Source organism: Rousettus aegyptiacus, unplaced genomic scaffold (assembly GCF_014176215.1).
Source record: "Rousettus aegyptiacus isolate mRouAeg1 unplaced genomic scaffold, mRouAeg1.p scaffold_m13_p_1, whole genome shotgun sequence".
Lineage (NCBI taxonomy): Eukaryota > Metazoa > Chordata > Mammalia > Chiroptera > Pteropodidae > Rousettus > Rousettus aegyptiacus.
Genome location: NW_023416284.1, coordinates 166,550,635 through 166,562,462, shown reverse-complemented (window position 1 = coordinate 166,562,462; position 11,828 = coordinate 166,550,635). Strand labels below are relative to the sequence as shown.

Genomic DNA, 11,828 nt, shown 5'->3' with positions numbered 1-11,828 from the left:
ATTTTGTATTTTTCTAATTTTTAATTTACCAATCTCATAGTATCTCATTGTGTTTTAAGTTTTATTTCCTGGGTTATTAATGACGTTGGGCATCTTTTCATATACATATTAACCATTTTTCTTTCCCCTTTGCAATATGCCTCTAAATATTTTGGGCACTTTTTTATTGAATACTTAAATTCATTTTTGATTGATTCATGCAAGTTCTTTAATATACTACACATTAATCCTCAGTCATTTATATTGTTTTACATACTGTGGCCTTTCTTTTCATCTTTAAAGGTAGCATTTATAAATGAAGTTGTAGTTTCTCTAAAGTACAATTTATCACATGCATACCTTCATGGTATGCAATCTTTGTGTCCTAAGAAATCATTACTTATCTAAAGTCATTAGATAATTTTTTTCTTTGAAATATTTTAGAGATTTGCCTTTTATATTTAAGACCTTGAGCCATCTAGAATTGATTTTTGCATATGATATGAGAGAGATTTTATAGGATTTTTGAATGAACTTTCATTTTAGAATAGTTTTAAATTTATAGAGTGGCTGCAAAGATAATATGACATTCTCATATAACCCCCCAGTTTCCAGTATTGTTAAAATCTTTATTTGTATGCTTTTGTCATAGCAACGACAAAAAATACTGATATTTATTATTAATTAAAGTCCATATTTCATTCATATTTATTTAGTTTTTAATCCAATATCCTTTTTATGATTCAAACTCTCATCCGGGATGCCACATTACATTTAGTATTACATCTCCGTAAATGTAGACTGCGACAGTTTCTCAGACTTTCCTTGTTTTGATGAACTTGACAGTTTTGAGGGGTATTGGTCAAATATTTGGTAGAAAGTCTCTCAATTTGGATTGTTCTAATGTTTTTCTGGGGGTGTGTGGGTTTTGGGAAGGAAACCATAGAGGTAAAGTGTCATTCTCATCACCTCATATCAAGAGTGTACACTACTCATGTGACTTATCACTGAAAACTTTGAGCACCTGACTGAGGTAGTACTTGTCAGCTTTCTCCACTGTGAAGTTATTCTTTTTTCCTTCTTTACATACTGTACGCATTGGAAGAAGTCACTATGTGTAGCCCACACAGAAGGTGTGGGAGTTATGCTCCATCTCCTTCATGAAGAAGTGGCTGCATAAATTATTTGGAATTCTGTATGAAAGATGTGTCTACTCTCAACCATTTATGTATTTATCCAATATTTATTTATATCAATATGGATTCATCAACATTTTATTTTATACTTTAGGTGATCATATAATGCTATATTATTATTTCTTTTGCTCAGATTACTTTATATTCGACAAATGGTGGTTCTTTCAATTAGCTGTAGTTTGGTGTCTTTCATTAATTTTTGAAAGTTCTCTGCCATCATCACTGTAGATGCTTTTTTTGTCCTGCTTTCTCTTTCTTCTTTTTCTGGTATTCCAATGATGCTTATGTTACACCTTTTAATATTGTCTCATAGATCTTGAGGTTTCTGTTTTTCTGAGGGTATTTTCCTCATTTTCTTCTCTCCCTGCATTTCCATTTGGGAAGTTTCTAGTAATCTGTCTTCTAGTTCATGTATTCTTTCCTAAGCTGTGTCTTGCATTTCCCTTTGATTCTTCTTCATGGTTTCCACCTCTTGGCTTATATTATCCATCCATTACCACAAAATGTGGAGGAGGAGAAAAGTCTTAAGTCTGATTAAGTCTCAGTCTTTTAGTGGGCTCGTGTCTTGGGCTGTGGCCTTTGCAAATGCTTCCTCCCCTCCCCCAGTGCCTGTAGCTCTTCCCCCAGCTCCTAGCCCCTTCTCTGGCTTTAGTATTCCCAATCCATTTCTTTGAAACATTGTCCTTTGTTGACTATGTTTTCTTTTTTTCTGCATAGGTAATACAGGAAGGCTGGCAGAGGGAGGGTAAAGAGGAATTCTCTCCTCCATCTGAGATAAGTCTTCAGAATTGTGCTCTGACAAAGTGCTTTCACTAGAGAGTAGACTTTCAGGATGAAGAAGGCTCGAGCATGTCATACAATATTCTTTCCTCCTTTCCTCCTGCCAGTGCCATGAGGACATTGTTCTCAGATGATTGCTGTGAGAAACTCGTGGGGTTCCAGAAGGAAAAGCTCACAACAAAAGTATGCCCTACCCCCAAGACTGCAGCCCCCCAGAAGGTTTCCACTTCCAAGACAGCCCATATTCAGCCTCCAGCAAGTCATCAAATTTACCATTAAGTATTCCTGCCAGGTCATGGCTCCCTTGACTCTGCTTAATGTCATCAGATCTCAACAACCATGTTCCTTTGGATGCATCTGTGTCTCCAGTTTTCAAGGCGGTCGTTTGCCCCACAATGTCAGTTCTCTGATTCATCCAAGAAAAGCCTTGGTTTTTCAGTTTTTCCAACTCTTTCTTGTTCCAAGAATGGGAATGACAACTTCCAAGCACTTTACATGTCAGAACTGAAACCACAAGCCTGCCATAGATTTTGTATGTGTACGTTTGTGGTAAAAAAAAAAAAAAAAAAAAAAAAAAAAAAAAAAAAGGAAAGAAAAAAGAAAGAAAAAAACACACATAACATAAAATTTATCATTTTAATCACTGTGTTCAGTACGGTAGTGTTAACCATATGCACATTTTTGTACAACAGATTTCTAGAACTTTTTCATCTTGCAAGGCTGAGTCTATACTCATTGAACAACTCCCTTTTCCCCTTTCCCCTCCAAGCACCTGACAACAATCATTTTACTTTCTGTTTCTAAGTTTACTTAGAAACAATCATTTTACTTTCTGTTTCTAAGTGAAATCATAAAGTATTTGTTTTTCACTAACTGGCTTATTTTGTTTATTATATCTTTAAGGTTCATCTTTATTGTAGCATACCACAGGATTTTCTTCTTTAATATTAAATAATATTCCATCGTATGTACATACCATGATTTCTTCATTCATTTATCAATGGATATCTAGGTTGCTTCCACCCCTTAGCTATTATACATAAGGCTGCAGAGAACACGGGTGTGCAAATATCAATCTGAGGTCTTGTTTTCAATTATTTTTGTTATATAACCCAGAGTGGGATCACTGAATCATATGGTAACTTAATTTTAAATTTTTTGAGGAATCTCCATACTGTTTTCCACAATGGTTACATCCTTTTACATTTCTAGTAACTGTGCACAAGAGTTCCAACTTCTCCACATCCTCATCAATACCTATATTCTGTTGTTACTATAGTAGCCACCTCAGTAGGTGTGAGATGATATCTCATTGTGGTTTTGATTTGTATTTCCCCGCTGACTAGTGATGTTGAGCATCTTACATATGCTTGCTGGCCATTTGTGTATCTTTTTTGGAGAAATGTCTATTTGAATCCTTTGCCCCTTTTTAATTGTATTTTATAGATTCATTGTTGTCATTGTCGTCAGACTGAAGTTCTTTATACATTTTTAGATTTTAACCCATTATTAGATATATGGTTTGCAAATATTTTCTCCCATTCTACAAGTTGCCTTTTCACTCCGTTGATTATTTTCTTTGGATTAAATGTTTCAATCAAAAGATATAGGGTAGTTGAATGGATAAGAAAACAAGACCCTTCCATATGGTGCTTACAAGAGACTTGTTTCAGATCAAGACACAGACTGAAAGTAAAAAAATGGAAAAAGATCCTCCATAAAAATAGAAATTGAAAAAAAAAAAGCTGAGGTAGCAATATTTATTCTAAACAAGAGATAAAGAAGAACTCAGAAATTCCATTTCTGGGTATTTGTAAGAAGAAACCCAAAACACTAATCCCAAAAGACATATTCATCCATATATTCATTGTAGCATTATTTATAATAGCCAAGTTATGAAATAAACCTAAGTGTTCATCACTAGATGAATGAATAAAGAAGTAGTACATATATACAATGGAATATTACTCCACCATAAAAAAGAATGCAATCTTGCCATCTGCAACAACATAGATGGACCTAGAGGGAGGGTATCATGCTAAGTGAAATAAGCCAGACAGAGAAAGACAGATACCATATGATTTCACTTATATGTGGCATCTAAAAAACAAAATAAACAAACAAAATAGAAACAAACTCATAGATACAGAGAAAATTCTGATGGTTTCCAGATGGGAACAGGGTAGGGAGATTAGTGAATAAAGGAAAGGGATTAAGAAGTACAAATTGGTAGTTACAAAATAATCATGGGGATATAAAATATAGCATGGTCGATAGTATTGTAATTACTATGTATGGTGTCAGAAAGATACTAGATTTATTGGGGCGATTACTTTATAAGTTATATGTCTAATCACTATGTTGTATACCTGAAACCGATATAATTTTGTATGCCAACTGGAATTGAAAAATAAACATTATTTTTTTAAAAAATCTTCCAGTCAATGAACATGGGATGTTTTTCCATTTATTTGTGCCTTTAATTTCTTTCAACAGTGTTTTATAGTTTTTAATGTACAAGTCTTTTACCTCCTTGGTTAAGTTTATGCCTAACTATTTAATTATTTGTAATGCTATTATCAATAAAATTGTTTTTTTAATTTCCTTTCTGAATTGTTAATTGTTAGTGTATAGAAACACAACTAATTTTTAAGTATTAGTATTAGTATCTTGAAACTTTGCTGAATTTGTTTTTCAGTTCTAACAGTTTGAGTGTGTGTTTATATGTGCACGCATGGTCTTTGGGGCTTTCTATACATAAGATTATGTTGTCTGCAAAATGAGATAATTTTACTTTTTCTTTTCCATTTGGGGTGCCTTTTTTTTCCTTTCCTGATTGCTCTGGCTAGGACTTTTAGTACTATGTTGAATAGAAGTTATGAGAGTGGGCATCCTTGCCTTGTTTCGGAATTGAGAAAATATCTTTCAGTTTTTCACCAGTGACCATAATGTGGGCTTTTCATATTTGACTTTTATTATATTGAAGTAATTTTATTCCTAGTTTGTTGAATTTCTTTTTTTTACCATAAAAGTGTGTTGGATTTTGTCAAACACCTTTTCTGTATCATTTGAGGTGGTCATCTGGTTTTTGTTCTTTTTTCTGTTAATGTGGTATATTACATTGATCAATTTTTATATGTAATCATTCTTTTACTACAGAACAAATCCTGCTTGGCCATGGTGTACTATCCTTTTAATGTGCTATTAAATTTGGTTTGCTAGTATTTTGTTGAAGATTTTTACATTGATAGTCATCAAGCATATTGGTCTACAGTTTTCTTATAGTTGTCAGTCTGTTTGAACATTCTATTTTTTCATGACTCAATCTTGGTAGGTTGTATGTTTCTAGAAACATATTAATTTCTTCTAGGTTATCCAATTTATTGGTGCACCTCTGTAGGTTTTTAAAACTAATATTCTGCTGCTGGCACTGTATGAAAGTATTTTTATCATGGTCTTCTCCTCAACATTTTATTTTACCCTATTTTATAATTTATTAAAATTTAATAGATAAAAAAATGTATTGTATGGAACTACTTTAAGCGAATGTAAACCTTTTTCCTTCTATGCTTTTTTCAAATGTCCTATATATAAATCATTATCACTTTACATAGAAGTGAGAGAAGGTGGTAGTGGTGGTGTGACACATCAGGTGACAGTTTGGAAAACATTTTCTTTAGGTATCAGATATTTCTTGAAGTATCGTCACCAAGTGCACTTTCCCCAGAATGCTTTTCCAAGTCAGAAATGGAGCAAGAAAATTTGTTTCTTTGACAGGAAAAAGTAAATGATGACATGAGTATGACAGATAACAAAAATCAAATTATCCATAGAAATTTAATTTGCTCTTAAATTATAGGCATGTATAAATTAATACACATTAAACTCGGTGTCTCTAATTGCAAAGCACTTTTTAGGAGTCAAAAGCCTTAATTAAGCAATAATATCAGGAATAGAGTCACTGTGGGCCATGCGAAAAGTAAATCATCCACAGATGATCTTTAAAAGGTTAGATCTATATACATAAATAAATATGCATATGCACAGAGAAGAAGAGAAGAGAAGTAGAAGCCTTATCTCAAAATGCAGATGTTTTAGAAATTAAAAATATATCTTCAGGCTGCAGGGACATTTCTAGCTATAATGGCATGAAGAATTCAAAGAATCTTTTCTTCATAAAGCAAGTATAAACTGGACAAAATTGTCATAAACAACAATGTCAAAGGTCTGGAAAATGACCAAAGGCAGACAATGAATTGAGAAGCATTTATTCTTGAAAAATTGCTAGAGCTTTGGGTAAAAGCATCTGGAGTCTGTGACTTCCTTGCCTGGGGATATTCTTATTCATGACCTTCTCTCTTGCTCATTTGGTTACTAAAGCAGGGCTGGACAGAAAATCAGTAGTTTTGCTACCAGAGGAAGGAAACTTGCTTTGGGACAGAGGCAGAAACTCATGACTTTGGCAAACATCATAAAGAACAAATGAGAAAAACCCACAGCTCTTCTAGTTTAAGGTTGTAGTCCTATTTTGGGCAGGCAGTGAATAGATAGAAATTATATGGGGTGATCTTGGAAAGGAGCATAATTTACAGGCTAGATAAGCGCTCTACATAACCATGGTTGACTGGGAAACTGTGAGTACACAAAGGGGAAACCTGAGAGAGCCTAGTGAGAAGTCAGAACCAAGAATGACTTGAAAATCAGCTGAATTTTGAACATGTTCCTCAAACCACATGCATAGTGATTGCCAGATGTCTTATGGTTTGGCAGTTTTTGAGCCAACTCATTGGCTGATCCCTAAGTTATGCAGATACAAGGGCAACCTCTATTAATCCAGGTAAAAAAATAAAAACAAAAACTAAACAGAGAACCAGCAGCTGCCTACGGGAGGAAAGATTTTATATTTTAAGTCCAAAGAACAGAGAGAGAGAGAGAATCGAAACCAGAGTTACTACAATATCTTATCAATTACAGTATATAAATGTCCAGTTTTTAGCCAAAATTACCAGACAATCAAAGAAAATGTGTCTTGTGCATGGTGTGGGAGAGGCCCATAAGGGAGCAGGGGGAATACAGTCAATAGATCCTAAATCTGGGTGGGCACGAATATCGAATTAATGCATGTACAATAAATTAAAGTATCAAAATAATAACCTAACAAATACAGAATCTTAGTAGAGAAGGTGATTGGAAATTTGAGAAATGAAAACATAATAATCAAAATGAAAAATGCCTAATGTGGGCTAACATCAGATTGGAGATGACAGCAGAAAGAATCAATGAACTCAAAGATAGATTAGCAGATATTATTCAACCTAAAGAACAGATGGGGGGGAAAAAAACACCGAAGGAAAATAATAGAGCTTTAGATACTAATTAGTAATGCCAAGTATATCAATATTCATGTAATGGGATTATTAGAGGCATTGAGAGAAAGAGGCAGAACTCCCTATCAAAATAGCTACTTTACTGAAGAAACTGACAAACATCCTAAAAATTATATGGAAATGCAAAGAAGCTAGAATAACAGTCAATTTTTTAAAAGAACAAAATTAGAGAACATGCTAATTTTAAAAATTTTGATAAAACTACAGTAATCAAGACAATGTGGTATTGGCCTAAAGACAGATAGATTGATCAATGCAACTGAATAGAGCACCCAGAAATAAACTGTTACTTTTATAGTCAATTGATTTTTGAGAGATACCATGAGAATTCAATGGATAAGGGGCAGCATTTTCAACAAATGGTGTTGAAACAATTGGACAACATATGCTAAAAAATAACCTTAGATCCTTTATTTACACCATATGCAAATAAAACTATACATTTCCTAGAATAAAAGCCAGGAAATAATATTGTGATCTTTTGTTAGGCAAAGATTTCTAATGTATAATACAAAAGCACAATACATAAAAGAAAAACATAATAAATTATAAAATTAATAATAATAAAAAAATTTAAATACCATTAAGAAAATGAAAAAACAAGCTACAGACTGGGAAAAAAATATTGCAAATTATATATTTTATAAAAGATTTGTACATAAGATTTGTATGTAGAATACATAGAGAACTCTTCTAACTCAATACTACAAAGAGAAAACTCTTTTTAACAAAGAGACATTCAAATAACTAATTATCTCATGAAAAGATGCTCACCATCATTAGTTATTAGGGAAATGCAAATTAAAACCACAATGGATTATACTACACATTTATTAGAATGGCTGTAATCCAACAAACTGATAATACCAAGCAACTATGATGAACAAACAGGATCCCTCATATATTGCCAGCAGAAACGTAAAAAGGCACAGACACTTTGGAAAATAGTGTGGTAGTTTCTTAAATAGTTAAACACATTTACCACATATTCTAGCAATTCTACTCCTTGATATCTATCTATCCAAGAGTATTGAAAACATACATCCATACAAATACTTGCACATGAATGTTCATAGCAGCACTGTGGATAATAGCCCCAAACTGGAAACAATCCAAATGTTCATCATCTGGAGAATAGATAAATAAAATGTGGGATATCTATACAATGGAATACTATTCAGTTATAAAAATGAATAAACACTGATACAGCTACAATATAAATTAACCTAAATATTATTATGCTAATTGAGAAAAGTCATATATAAGATATTGTAAGATTCCTTTTATATAAACTTTCTCTAAAAGGCAAAACTATAGAGACAGGGAGCTGATGGTGGTTGCCTAGGGCTAAATTTTGGGATAGAAATTGATTACTAGAGGGCCAAAGGAAACTTTTCATTTGTAGTGATCTAAGTGTTTTGAAATCAGGTTGTTGTGGTGATTGTATAATTTATAAAATTCCTAAAAATCACTAAATTACACTACATTGGGTAAATTTTATTATGTCAAATTATACCTCAATAATACTATATGTATGTACATATATGAATATTCACATTTTTCTATTGATCTTTCTGTTATCACATTAGCTCAAGAAAAAAATTATCTCTCAGCTCCTCTGACTCTTAACATTGCTCACAGCTCTACACTTTCAATTCTATCTCAAGCACCATGAAAGAATCATGACGGTATCACTATTTCCTTAATTTCTCTACTGACTAGTCCAGTTCATTCACTTTAAAGCTGAGACATTTCCTTTTGCAGAAGACAAAGGGGATTCCCTACTAGCTGAGTGCCAATTTGAGTATTGAAATTTTTTTCATATATTTCTGTAGGTAGGGTGGTATCGTGTTATCACAGATTCAATAAGCTCCTTAAGCAGTTACCTAATCTAATCTGTAAACAATAACAGTTAGTGAGTACGAAAGGTTATTTTAAAACCCAAGTCTAGCTGACTATATCCTTCTTGCCCTTAATTAATATCTCATACACTTCACTCAGCTTCCTCCTTCCCATATCTTGCCATGGTCTCACTTGTATTCTCCCATGTCATAAAAGGGAGGAAATTTTTGCTTGAAAACTCACAATTATATAGCCTCAGGACCTGCAAATAATAGAAAAAAAAAACCTCTGAGCTCTTACCTTTTAACACAATTGAATATCAACTAGAGTTATTTCACTCGAGGCCAAATTTTAACCAGAGTGGATGAATTACTGATTCGAGGTAAAAAAAAAGAGGGGGGGGGGGGTCAAATATGTGGTGACTGAAAGAAATCTAACTATGGGAGGTGAACACACAGTGTAAATATATATATGCCTTAATGTTAAAATGTACAACTGAAACTTATTGGATTTTATTAACCGATGTCACCATAAAAAAAAGAAATTGATCATAACTTTAGTGAGAATTAAGAAAGACTAGAAAACATTTTACTAATTTACATACTGTCTACAGCCATGCCACTCTGAACCTGCCTGATCTCGTCTGATCTCGGAAGCTAAGCGGGGTCAGGCCTGGTTAGTACTTAGATGGGAGACCACCTAGGAATAAGAGGTGTTGTAGGCATTAAAAAAAAAAAAAAAGAGTTTACTAATTTACATATTTATAATTCTTTGTTATTCACAAAGCAATTTCTCATATAATTTTATTAATTTTTCATGAGTCTTGTGAAATGGGTATCATTAGCCCAGCTTTACAGATGGAAGAAATAATGTTTAACATATTGTCCAAATATGCATAGAAGTAAATGGTAGATTTGTCTCAACTACAAGTGCACTCTTCTTAAAGTTAAACCATAAACTGATTAATTGTTTCCTTATTGAAAAATTTGGTAAATCATAATGGCTCTCCTCTCTATTATAAGGATGAAGAGGACTGAAATATTCCTGTTTTGTGCTTCAACTTCAAGATTTGGAACATTTGCAGAAATCTATGTTTATGGTCCCGCACACAGCAGCAGCAGGAGAGACCCAGCAGTATCTGGTCACTTTGCATAGATCATGTTGACTAAATGTTTCCATCTTGATGGATCTGTGAGCATTTTCTAACATGGAAATATAGCACCATTATAAGCCCAAGAGGCCTTCAGTGAATGTCATTTAACTCAAACCAATGAATTTGAAAGGTAAAATTTGGCATACACTGTACTTTTTTATTACAATAAATACAAGTCAATTCTTGCAACTGAGAAGAATAATTAGCAAATTTATTAATCATGAACTGCTTTGAGGCTATTTGTATTAATATTCTAGCCTTCTTTAGAGATGCCGCCTATCACTATAAATATGTATTTGATAAATATGTATAATTTCATATTTCTTCTCCAGTTATATGGTCATTTCATGCTTTTCAAGGACCTATAAAATCTATTATTTGATTTCTTTCTTTCATTAGATATGGTCATGCCAGAATGCAGTCAAAGAAGTAGACTTTCTTCTCATATTAGGAAACTCTGGGTCAGGAAGTTCATTATTTGCTCAAGTGTTTATATTTCTCAGAAGAAAATGGATTAGTAAAGTTTTCACATGACAGTTATAATTAAGGAATGATGTATTACTTAAGCAAGCAAATGATTATTCTGTAAAATAAAAATCAAAGCAGGACATTGAATAATGAAGCTGAAAACCAGTTTTCCTTGATATAGACATTATTTTAATTACTTGTTTTATTTATTTATTGTTATTATTAATAGCTCTATTAAGTGAGAGATTGATATGTGTCAAATATTTCACTATGCATTTTACATGCATTATTTCATATGAATTCTTTCTATGAAAGATTATAAAGTATACTTATCCCTATTTTAAATATGTTACCTAAGATTGGAGGGTAGATTTGTCTAAAATTGCATTACCAGTAAAACAGTAAAGTCAGGATTGGAACTCAAGTGTTTCAGAGTCTGAAAAACTTACTTTTAGCCAATAAATTATGATCCAGCAAAACATCAGATATTAAAACATCACACACACCTATGTGCAAATAGATATATACATGGCCCATCCACATACATTTATGCACACGTATGCACACATATCTAAACAGCTTATAAATGTCAGTTGTTATATATGCAAAATGCCTTTTTTCTTGATATTTTTATTCCTCAAATAGGCATAGTTATTTTAGAATTACAATGTCTCCATTCTATGAGAGCCATGATACAAGGGACTGCAAAGACTCTAAAGGAATAATTTCATTCCATGGAGACCATATTATGCATGTTATGAATGTTTAAGATAGAGTGCACAGTCTGTCATGTCAACTCTCATCTACTTCAATGACAGATTATTTTTCTTCCAGCACTAGTGGTTTGAATATATCAGCTACCAAAGAGGGGACATTTTTCTTGAAGTTCAAACACACACACACACACACACACACACACACACACACAAATCCTGATGGAACCACAAAACAGAATTCAAGTAGCATTAAAACTCTAATGTACATTCACAAAAGCAAAATAACATAGCATTTTGCCAAACGATT

The 11,828-nt window shown here is 32.8% G+C and overlaps 1 pseudogene; it reads left to right on the top strand.

Moving 5' to 3' along the window:
* The first annotated feature begins 9,789 nt into the window (after window positions 1–9,789).
* LOC118606916 lies at window positions 9,790–9,908 on the top strand (annotated as a pseudogene).
* Window positions 9,909–11,828: the final 1,920 nt, after the last annotated feature.